The 11,427-nt window shown below is 38.7% G+C and overlaps 1 long non-coding RNA gene and 1 other non-coding gene across 2 annotated transcripts; one reads left to right on the top strand and one right to left on the bottom strand.

The window, feature by feature from the left end:
* Positions 1-202: 202 nt before the first annotated feature.
* LOC123652993 lies at positions 203-1,483 on the bottom strand. The gene is made up of 2 exons (XR_006742600.1): positions 1,206-1,483; positions 203-985 (listed from the first exon to the last, which is right to left on the bottom strand). It is a non-coding gene; the product is annotated as an uncharacterized LOC123652993 (long non-coding RNA).
* Positions 1,484-7,434: 5,951 nt separating this feature from the next.
* LOC118727526 lies at positions 7,435-7,538 on the top strand. Its single transcript, XR_004990606.1, has one exon. It is a non-coding gene; the product is annotated as a small nucleolar RNA U13 (small nucleolar RNA).
* The last annotated feature ends 3,889 nt before the right edge of the window (positions 7,539-11,427 follow it).

The raw sequence follows: 11,427 nt of genomic DNA, 5'->3' as shown, positions 1-11,427 counted from the left end.
TCCAGGCAGCTTTTGTGACAGGTAGTCTTGGCTATCAGTTCATTTTTCTGTTAACTAGGTGACCTAAAAAATCTGAGGAACATTGGAATACACAGATTATCATACAAGGCAAAATTTGCTAAGTATTGAAATAAATGTGCGAAAGGAGTTCAAAGGAAGGCTCAGTTTAGGGTGGAAAAAAAAAAGACTGATGGAAGTGGCATTTATTTCAGATACCTGTATTTATTTCAAATATTAGTTTTAAAGAACTTAGGAGTTTGCCAGGTAACGATGAAGGAAGGATATTCTGGGTCAGTGATCGGCAAACTCATTAGTCAACAGAGCCAAATATCAACAGTGAAATTTCTTTTGAGAGTCAAATTTTTTAAACTTAAAAACTTCTAACACCACTTCTTCAAAATAGACTTGCCCAGGCTGTGGTATTTTGTGGAAGAGCCACACTCAAGGGACCAAAGAGCCGCAGTTTGCCAACCACGGTTATGGATGATGGGCTTAGCATAAAGGCTAGAAAGATAGAATTGAGTCCCGAACTTGTGATTAATTTAGTAATCAATAAGAGACAGTTAAGGTTTTTAGGCCAGAGAGTGGCACGTCAAAACTGCTTTTTAGAAAGATTAATTTGGTAGTAATGAACAAAAATAATTCAGAATTCCAAGTAGAAAATACTAGACTAGAGGGGGGTGGTCTGTCCAGGAGTTCACTGCAATACTCTAGGTAGTATGTAGTATTTAAACTAGAAATGTGGTAGTTTAGAATAGAAACAGGGGATGTAATTGAGAGAGTCTGTGGCAATAGAATCTACTAGATTAGTAGCTGATTGAATACAGAGAATAAGGAGGCTGTGTGCCTCAGGGTGACTGTTGCAGAAATAATTCAAGAAGAGGACTAATTTTGGGAATGGAGTTGGAAGCAGACAGAAAATGAGGTGGTCAGTTTTAGAAACACTGCCTCTTTAAAAAGTCAGTGAGTCATTTGGTAGAGATATCTAAGCCAGTGGTCGGCAAACTACGGCTCATGAGCCACATGTGGCTCTTTGGTCCCTTGGGTGTGGCTCTTTCACAAAATACCACGGCCTGGGCGAGTCTATTTTGAAGAAATGACGTTATAAGAAGTTTGAATTTAAAAAATTTGGCTCTCAAAAGAAATTTCAATCATTGTACTGTTAATATTTGGCTCTGTTGACTAATGATTTGCCAACCACTGACCTAGGCAATGAAGACTTAGGATACATGACCTCTGAGAACTCCATATCTAAAATTTTAGCGTTCTAGAAAATGTAAATTAGGAGTTGGGGAGAAAAGTAGAAGCTAAATATGAATAAAATTTGGACCTTTTCACATAAATATTAGTAAAGTTGTGTAAGTAGATGAGACCATCAAAATAGAAAAAATAAGTTCCAAGACAGAAATTTAGCGGAAATTGGCCAGGGTCACAGAGACAGATGATCAGAGTGGTAAGGATAAGAACCAGGAGAAAAGTGACAGAGAAGTTAAAAAATGGAGGGGACAAAAGCTAATCAGTGGTTTAAAAATGGGGAGTGGTAGTAATATTTAACAGCAAGTAAATTAGGGCAATGAATTGAAGAGGAAGCAGCAAAATATTTTATTTTTTGGAGGGTAGACTCAACCTTGTTTTCAGAAAAGGAGAGGGGCTAATTGAGAGAGAAACTAAAAATATAATTATCCTCTTTAAAGAGAAGATAATGAAATAATTAAAGTCTCAGAGGAGATCCTTAGATCAAGAGGGAGAGAGGCAGACAGGTTGGCTTTGGCAATTATAAAGAGTTGGAGGAGAAATGTACAGAGATTGTGAAGTGGCTAAACACGTAAGGAAGTCACATTAAATGGCCTTGCCAGTCTATCTTTTGAGAATATAACGGATGATTGGGTGGGTAGGTGGTCTAAGAGAAATAGGGGTAGAAACAGCTCTATAGAAAATAGCAGTAAGCCCTAGCCAGTTTTGCTCAATGGATAGAGCATAGGCCTGCAGACTGAAAGGTCTCAGGTTCGATTCTGGTTAATGGCACATGCCCAGATTTTGGGCTCAATCTCCAGTAGGGGGTGTGTAGGAGGCAGCCAATCAATCACTCATCACTGATGTTTCTATTTCTCCCTCTCCCTTTCCCTTCCTCTCTCAAATTAATAAAAATATATATTTAAAAAAAAGAAAATAGCAATAATTCACACAGGCCAGGTAGCTCAGTTGGTTAGAGTATTGTCCCAATATGGCAAGATTGTGGATTTGATCCCCAGTCAGGGCACAACCAATGAATGAATGCATAAGTAAGTGGGACAACAAATCTCTCTCCCTCCCTCTTCCCCACTCTCTCTCAAATCAATCATTAAAAAAATAAATAGCAATAATTCAAAAGAATGATCTGAGATTAGATAAGTATGAGTTTGTGGTAGATAGTCCCAACCAGTGTGGCTTTGTGACTTTGGTCAATAACTCCTGGCTGGCTTAGAGTGGAGAAAACAGACAGCCGAAGTTAACTGGGACAAAAGGATTGGTAAAGAAAGAACAGAGGAGAAAAGATCATGAAGAAGTCTAGATTGGTTTGTTGAAATAGCTGACCATAGCATCTAGGCTCTTTAGGAAAGATGGAATATGAGTGATAAATTGGGAGAATAGAAAGGAGTTGACCAAATTGTTATGAGACATACAACGCTCAGATTTGGTGGGAGTGACTGGGAGAGGCAGAAAAGTAGGAGGTTGCAGTGAGAGGCAAATTTCAATTTGTATCTAGGAAGGTGGAGAAATTATAGGTTATCATGAGCTCTAGCCTATGATAATTGTAATTGGTGGCAGATATGGTATGGCTATAAAAGCCAGTGATGTTGATGCAATTAAGTAAATGTGAAGTCCCCAAAGTTGAAGTCTTAGCATAATGACAGGGAAGGTGACTGTGACCCATATATTGAGAATGAGCTGTAGATCTTTAACACATGCATTTTAGTACATAAGGCAGTGCTTTACATTGTAGAGGAATAACTACAATGTTAGGTAGTGTATGACAACAAATAAATTAAATGTCTGAGTGTTTAAAAAGTCATTTCTGCCTAGACCGGTTTGGCTCAGTGGATAGAGCGTCGGCCTGCGGACTGAAAGGTCCCAGGTTCGATTCTGGTCAAGGGCATCTACCTTGGTTGCGGGCACATCCCCAGTAGGGGGTGTGCAAGAGGCAGGTGATCAATGATTCTCTCTCATCAATGTTTCTCACTCTCTATCCCTCTCTCTTCCTCTCTGTAAAAAAAATCAATAAAATATTAAAAAATAAAAAGTTATTTCTGACTGAGCTAGTTGAGTAATGTTTCAGACAAGGTAGTATTTAAGCTGGGACTATGAGGATAAATAGTAAGGTTGGAGATTGGCAGGAGGAGGGAGGAAAGGAAGACAATTTAGAGGACCACAATATCTTATAAAATGTTAGAAGATGACTGATCCATATCTGAGGACAATGGAAAAGGGAAAGAGAAACTATAGCAAGAGTAACAAGTGCCCAGAGGGAGTGAGATCAGGCTAGCCCAGCAAGTCTCCTCTTTCATTCAACCAATTTAATTTAGCAGTCATTATGTGGTAGGTATTGTGCTGGAAGCAAAGATAAAAGAGGGTCTCTGTCTTCAAACTGTTCAGAGATGAGAGAGGAGATAAGGGAGAAAGACAATTCACACTGGATCAGGGTATTAAAGGCAGCCTCCTGGAGGGAATGGCATTGGAAGGAACGGTAGTGGTATATAAGGTAAAAAAAAAAAAAAAAAAAAAAAAAAAAAAAAAAAAAAAAGTGAAGAAACCCTTTTCAGGCAGAGGGAACATCGTGTAAAAACATGCAGAACTTTAAACTTAGAAGTTCCCAGGGAACTTGATGAAAATACAGATTTCTTTAGCCCCATTTTACCCCAATTGAGTCAGCATCTCTTGATTGTGGCCTGGGTATCTATATTTTTATGAAGAAATGTAATCTCTTTTAAAAATATTTTTTTTTATTGATTTTAGAGAGGAAGAGGGAGAGAAAGATAAAAACATCAGTGATGAGGGAGAATCATCAATCGGCTGCCCCTTACCTAGAATGGAGATAGCAACCCAACCTGGGCATGGAATTGAACTGTGACCTCCTGGTTCATAGGTTGATACGCAACCATTGAACCGCACGAGCTGGGTGGAAATCTGTAGTTTTAAAAAGCTTTCTAAGGAGAGACTGAAAATAAGGCTGGATCTTTTGTGGTGCAGAAAGACATGACACTGTGTAGGCTGCTGAGGTTCTGAGGAGACTTGTAAGTCATGTTAAAGGGTTGGGGTTTAATGAAGACAAAGGTGAACTTCTGATTTCAAGCAGGAAAATGGTATTGTTAGGGATGGAATTGGGAAAGATTTTCTGTGGTAGCCATATGGAAATGGGACTGGAGTGGAGAGGAAGACCAGCTGGATCTCTATGATTGTGGGAATCTAGGCAAGACCAGAGAGGCCTGGTCAAAGGCAGAGGCCATGCAAAAGGAAAGGAGCAGAAGAGACAAATAATATTGAAGTGGTGACTAAAGTTGAGGGCAGAACCAAGGATGGATCCCAAATTCCTGAGTGGTGCTATTTGCAGAAAAGCATGGAAAGAGCAGATTGGGGGGTGGGATAGGGAGGGGTGAAGAAGTAGGGTGGGAAGAGGACCTGAACTTCTTACACATTTATTCCTAGTCTTTTGGTCTTTTCTCTTGCTTATGTCTGAATTTTTCAGAGCAGGATCTAAATCTTTTGAGGATGAGATGAGATATCTGGAATGACAATGTACAGATCATCAGTGCAACATTCTTCTGAAAAAATGGCCATAAAAAAAGACTAGAAAAATATCTGGGTTTAAGACACAAGCCATTAGCACCCTCTGATGGCCAGACGGAGAACACCAGGAAATTAACCAAGCTTCCTTTAGAAATTTATGCTATTAGGACTGGCCTTAAGTGTAGCCTAGGGAAATAGCTACATGACCAGAAAACATAGTGTTTAAGAGAATTTTCAAAAAAGTAAAATAATAACTCATATAAGTGAGGGAATTAGAAGATGTTAAACTGATTCAAAAGAGAATCTAAGGACAGACAAATATAGTATAGGTATTTAAGACTGCTGAAATGAAGTTGCTAATAGAAAGTTGGTCAATATCTGAAGGGCATAAAATATAGTGTTTAGAATTATCTTTTTCACAGGGTGTAAATCAATTGTATCTCACTGGACAAAATTCATTTGTCTTTGTAAAAGAATCATTTGCACTGCCATCAGTTTTCTCAACTTACAAATTGTATAATAGTTCTGAGGGAGGATAGTAAGAAGCTAGGAAAATCCCTGGGCAAGTGGGATGGGGAATCTGAAACAAGATAATGAAACAAGGCCCAACAATTTGAACAACTCAAAGCCAGCTAGAATCTGAAGACCTTATCTTCCCTAACTAAGGACACTTGAGAGCAAATGTTTCATACTTCTCCTCCCAAACCAGAGAATACATTACTTAAATCATGCTGGTGGGGGAGATAGGGAACAGAGACCCAACTAATGCCATTTGTGCCAACTAAACCCAATTATGGATGAAGTCAGGGAAACAACAAAAACGTGATTAAATCCAGACAGACTCAAGATAAAAACAAAACAGTAAAGCAGACCAAATAATAATCCCAAACTCCCCTGTATGCTTTTTTTTTTTTTTCATGCATCAGCATATTAAAAACATATCTGGAAAGCAGATGAATATTCTGCTGAAACTGTTGCCTAAGATTCTTGCCCACAGAAGAGAAATAAAAACCTCAAGACAAAGAATATCAGTGCAGGCTCACTCTAGAGCACATCCATGCCCTTTCATGGACATGAACTTTTTACTTTCTTCTAAACTCAACGGTCCTCAAAGACTTGCAACCAGGAGAGCAATAGGCGGCTGCAGCTTGTCCTGGGCTTACCCCCTGATCTTGTCTCCAAGACTCTAGTTCCTCTGACTTTCTAGTGAGCCAAAAGTAGCCTGCCTTGGCTCACTTCTTTTCTATAACATTTCCAGAGAGCCAAAGCAGAGCACCACCTAGGATCTCTCCTATTGCTGCTTCTAACCTAAGTTCTTCCCTTGTTCAGTTGTCCCCAGCTTTAGTGAACACACTCTCAAACCACCTGGACTTGTGTTGTGAAATCTTTCCTGCACAAACTCACACTACCAGCCTGCAGAGGCAGTCCAGCTCCAGGCATGTCCCCAGCTGGTGACAGTTCAAAGACAAAGGAAGGCATAGGTCAGATAACTTCAAAGATTCCTCTAAGACAATACCCAGTCATGTTTTTCCTGTCATCAAGTCTTATAAATTCCCCCTAGAACAGAAAAGCCTCTTTTCATAAATATCTCACTTCTGCCTTTCATTGCATTCAAATTTCAACTAAACTGCAAACATATTACCCAGAAATACCAAATCAACATCAGTTGCCATTTTAAACTTGGATTAAGTAAACAGGTCAATTTTAACAGCTATACATGAAATTTTGGCTTGGAAGGCCTTAGAGAATATCACAGAAAGAAAATTTACATAGCATCTATTGTGTGTCAGCAGCTTACTTCTTGATTTAGTATCTGTATTTTAATATTTATATTTAAAAAGTATTCAGCCAAAAAGGAGCTATTGTAACCCAAAAGAATGGATCACTAGTGAAATTTAATGTGCCACCTAAAGACCTGAGAGAGGTTTGGAGCAGAGGGCTGTCAGTGTGTGTGGGTGGGTGTGTGTGTGGGGGGGAATGGGGAGGAAGAGGTGGGTGGCTGGAGCAAGGGGAAAAGGAGAAGACAAGTTTGGGAGTATCACTGGTGGGAGCCAACCAAGTAGAATGATTCTCTCCAAACTCCTACTTTCTCTCTCTCATTCCCTCATTCTCCTTTCTCCTCATCCTTTTTCTTTTTAGATCGTCTAGACTAGGGGTGTCGAACTCAATCAGAGAAGGGGCCAAAATCTAAAATCCAGCCTAAATCGCGGGCCGAATGGTTTACTGAACAGTCATAAACTGTCATTGTGATGGAAACGCAGCGGAGTGCAGTGATGACAGCGCGGTGCCGGCCACATTGCAAGGCCTGGCGGGACGGATTTGGCCCGCGGGCCTTGTGTTTGACACATGTGGTCTAGACCTTTCCTTCCCAACTTCTTTTTCCTTTTGTTTCAAGCTTTTCCTCAAATAATCCCGCATCTAAGCTTTTTCCTGCTTATCTGAAAAACCTTGTTAAGGTAACACTGGTCAGTGTTGACAGAAGTCAGGAAAGCGTTTACCCTTGGGACTAAAGACTGGAAGGGAGTACAAAGGATTCTGAAGTGCCAGGAATGTTGTGTTTCTTAATCCTGCTGTTAGTTATGTGGTGAGCTCAGTTTGTGAAAATGGAGCTATGCACTTCTCTGCATGTACATTTCAAAGAAAGGCTTAAATCAAAACAAACAAAAGCAGATCCTTTGGGAGTTCATAAGCGTGATGATTGGGTGTTCACGCGGCTGTGTGAGGTGTGCCGCCCATTAACCTTGTTACGCCTTTGGCACATGACCCGTCTGACATGAAAAAAAAAATAAATAAATAAAAAATAAAACAAACAAAAGCAAAACAAATGAACCTCCCCTGTTTAAGTTTCATCTGCTTCAGGGAAGTGAGTGGATAATAAAAGGGGCCATAAAGAAGCATAGGAAATGATCTTCATATTTTTGCCCAGAATCATCGACCACTGCTAATTTTCCAGTCTCATAACTCCAGTTTTGGCTGATGGACAAGGGGTAGTGGCAAGGGGCAGTGGGAATGGAAGTTTGCAGAATGAAACAAATTAAAAACTTAGCTGAACAGAACTTGGTAACCAGTTGAAAGTATGGCCCAGTTGGATAGAGGAAAGGGATAAAAGAAGGCAGGTTAAGTTTAAGCAGGTCATGTGGGGAAAGAAAATCAGGTTTGGGCAATTATGGTGGCAATATATTATGAATGTATTTAAGAGATTAGCTTAAATATCTAAAAAATGAAAAGTTCTCTTGATAAGTACTTTTGATACCAGCTAAGATTGTTCTAACCCCAAGTTCTGCTTAAGAGTAATGTATTAAAACTATGATTGCTAAGGGAATGACTTAAAGTACACTTTCATCCTTGGCATAGCTAAATTGTTGAGCATTAGAAAGGGTGGAACTTAGAATAAAAGAAAAGCCAGAAAATAAAAAGTGGCATTTCACAAAAACTAGCAATGTCTAGCAGTAGTTCTATTTGTGACTGGGTGGGAGAAGGTGATACTTTAGATTGATTAGGAAAGACCTGAGATATGTGAGCAGAAATCTGAATGAGGTGGGGAGTAGTCAAGCAGATAGCTGGAGGAAAACTGGTAAAAGCATGGGGAGGAACAAATGCAAAGCTTCTGAAGCAGGGACACGTTTCTAGTGTATTTGAGAAACATCAATGCCCTGATTGGGAACTGAACTGTGACCTCCTGGTTCATAAATCAGTGCTCAACCACTGACCATGCTGGTCAGACACAGTATTATTTCTAACTGCTCCAAACTATAATAGAACCCAAAGGTTCAAAGTAAAATGGATAAATGATCACAAAAAATAGTTATATAATGTTCAAAAGCAAAACCATTCTATTGTATTAAAAGTCAGGATTATGGCCCTAAACGGGTGGCTCAGTTGGTTGTAGCATTGTCCTGTTCACCAAAAGATTGGGGGTTCAATCCCAGGGCTCCATGGGGCACTTTCATGCTGGAGGACAACCGATTGATATATTTCTCTCACAATGGATGCTTCTCTCTCTCCATCCCTTCCTCCCTTCTACTCTCTGTAAAAATCAATGAGAAAAAAAAAAATCCTAAAGTGAGGATTAACAAATACAAGAATTATGGGAACAATGCTTTGTCTAAAGTCAAAATAACAGGAAAGTATAAACAATCCTAGTGACTACATTTCTTATTGATCCTTGTCCTGTAATCATTAAGAAGGGAGAGTGAGCTAATTATAAGCACAATTATCCTTTCACATGTTAACTCTGTTTTAGTTACCTGTTATCTATATTTGGAACTTAAGACTTCCAGTTCGTAGATAAATTCAGGTGTCATGAGCAAGTAGATATTAATAGGAAAGAACATACACATTCTCTTCATGGTAATAATAGTGTATAATTGGGTAAGTTATTTTTATTAGGATGGAGACATTATTTGGACTGTACAACATTGGTTAGTGTTCAGATTAGCCTTGATGTGCCCTGCCCCCCAGCTTATATATGTTACAATTATATTTGTGTATTCTAATTTTCTACACAGGATGAAACAGAGGTTGGTGTCCTAGTGTAAAGGCCTTGTGTGGAAAGTTCTTTTTTTTTTTCCTTAATATATTTTATTGATTTTTTTACAGAGACGAAGAGAGAGAAATAGAGAGCTAGAAACATCGATGGAAAGTTCTTATTTCCAGCTGAATTAACTGAAGTTATAAAACTGCACAGAGAGACTAGAGAGCCAATATTTTTATTATATAGAAATGTGAAGGCCATATATTTTAAATGAGAAGGTTTGCAGTAGACATTCTGCAGATTCAAGATATCCTCATTTTATTGTGATACAATATAAAAATAAACACGACCAAGAGTTGTGAGAAAGAATTCAACTCAACTTCCATGCCTCCCCCCTCCCCCAATTAAGCTGAAACTTTCCACAGGAAAACCTGGTTTCAATTCATGCCAAATTGTTCAAATGGAAAGAAAAACTAAGGCAGATAGAGACAACACATAGACTGGTTTTTGAATTTTTAAAGAGCCAGACGAAAGCTCAACTCCACCTCACATTGAGAATTTGTTTCATGTTAAAATTTCTCTAGTTACCTAAGTGATAACTGAAGTGGAAAAAAGAAAGTTGAGTTGGCCAATTTTGGGGGTGTTAAACAGGTTTAGAAAGAAGATGTAAATTATTTCTGGTCAGTAAGATTTAATATCAGCTCTAAGTCACCTGTAGTAGCCCTTTGGCAGCCTAGTTCTCTGTAATGGTCAAGAGGAAGGACCCATTACAAGTACCAGCATAATAAATGATTGATATTAGCACAACTTGGTCCTCTATTCCCAAATACTGTACTTTATATCAGTGTGCTTTTTTGGGGGGGAAAGGAGGTATGCTTTTGACATCAAACTGACCCTCCAAATGGGATTTTTCTTTTCTTTTCTTTAAATATATTTTATTGATTTTAGAGAGAAAGGGAGAGGGAGAGATAGCAACATCAATTATGATAGAGAATCATTGACTGGCTGCCTCCTGCATGACCCCTACCGGGGATCGAGCATGCAACTCAGCATGTGCCCTTGGCCAGAATCAAACCTGGGACCCTTCAGTGAGCCAAACCAGCCAGGGCACCAAATAGGATTTTTCTTAATAAGCTTCTCTTTCACTACTAAATTGAAAAACATTTTAGAGATGTGACTAGAAAGATGGTTGTGTTGAAACAAGACTAATGACTAGGAAGGTATCTGTGGATTAAATATAAACAAAATTACATCCAGAATGTTTAAATATAGATAGAATTTATTAATTTATGCAGAAAGCAAAAAATAGAAGACAAAGAAGACTTGAAGTTTAGATATATTATCTAGATTCAGGATGTTGCTATTCAGCAATTGAAATGTACAGCTTTCTCAGTTCAATCAGAGCAGAAAGATTTAAAATTGTCTGGAGGAATCAGGATAGTCATGTGCTAAAGGATGGAAATTCTGATACCACTTGCTTCCTCTAGAAATTGTAATGCTAATTGGATGAAGGAAGAAGTGAGAGATATTTTTTTTTCACTTAGATTTCTGTCCAATGATGGAGTAGGATAATGCTAAGAAATAGGTTAGAATATATTTCTGGTTATAAGGCTATGAAAATCAGGTAATCAAATTTGGAATATTCTCATTAGGATAGAACAAGAAAGTGAGAAAATTACTAACAGGAAATAAAATCCCAGAGACCACCTACTCCAAAAACTAGTTTGTTTCCATTTATCCTTATACAGAGAGGCAGTTATTTCTTTCTTTCTTCTTTTTTTTTAAAATATATTTTATTGATTTTTTACAGAGAGGAAGGGAGAGAGATAGAGAGCTAGAAACGTCAATGAGAGAGAAACACTGACCAGCTGCCTCTTGCACACCCCCTACCGGGGATGTGCCCGCAACCAACATACATGCCCCTGACCAGAATCGAACCTGGGACCTTTCAGTCCGCAGACTGACGCTCTACCACTGAGCCAAACTGGTCTCGGCGAGAGGCAGTTATTTCAATAAGCTACATTACCTAGCAGAACCTGAGAGACAAAGACTGAAGACATCTATTTTAGATAGGAAACAGACTTAAAAATGTAATAAATGGTTTGCTCTATATTTCATTCACAATGTGTGGCTGGAAAATAGCAAACACCACTTAGATAATCTTGCTTATTCAAAAGCACACTAGGTTG

This window comes from Pipistrellus kuhlii, unplaced genomic scaffold (assembly GCF_014108245.1).
Source record: "Pipistrellus kuhlii isolate mPipKuh1 unplaced genomic scaffold, mPipKuh1.p scaffold_m20_p_24, whole genome shotgun sequence".
Classification (NCBI taxonomy): Eukaryota; Metazoa; Chordata; class Mammalia; order Chiroptera; family Vespertilionidae; genus Pipistrellus; species Pipistrellus kuhlii.
This window is presented reverse-complemented; position numbering and strand designations above follow the sequence as displayed.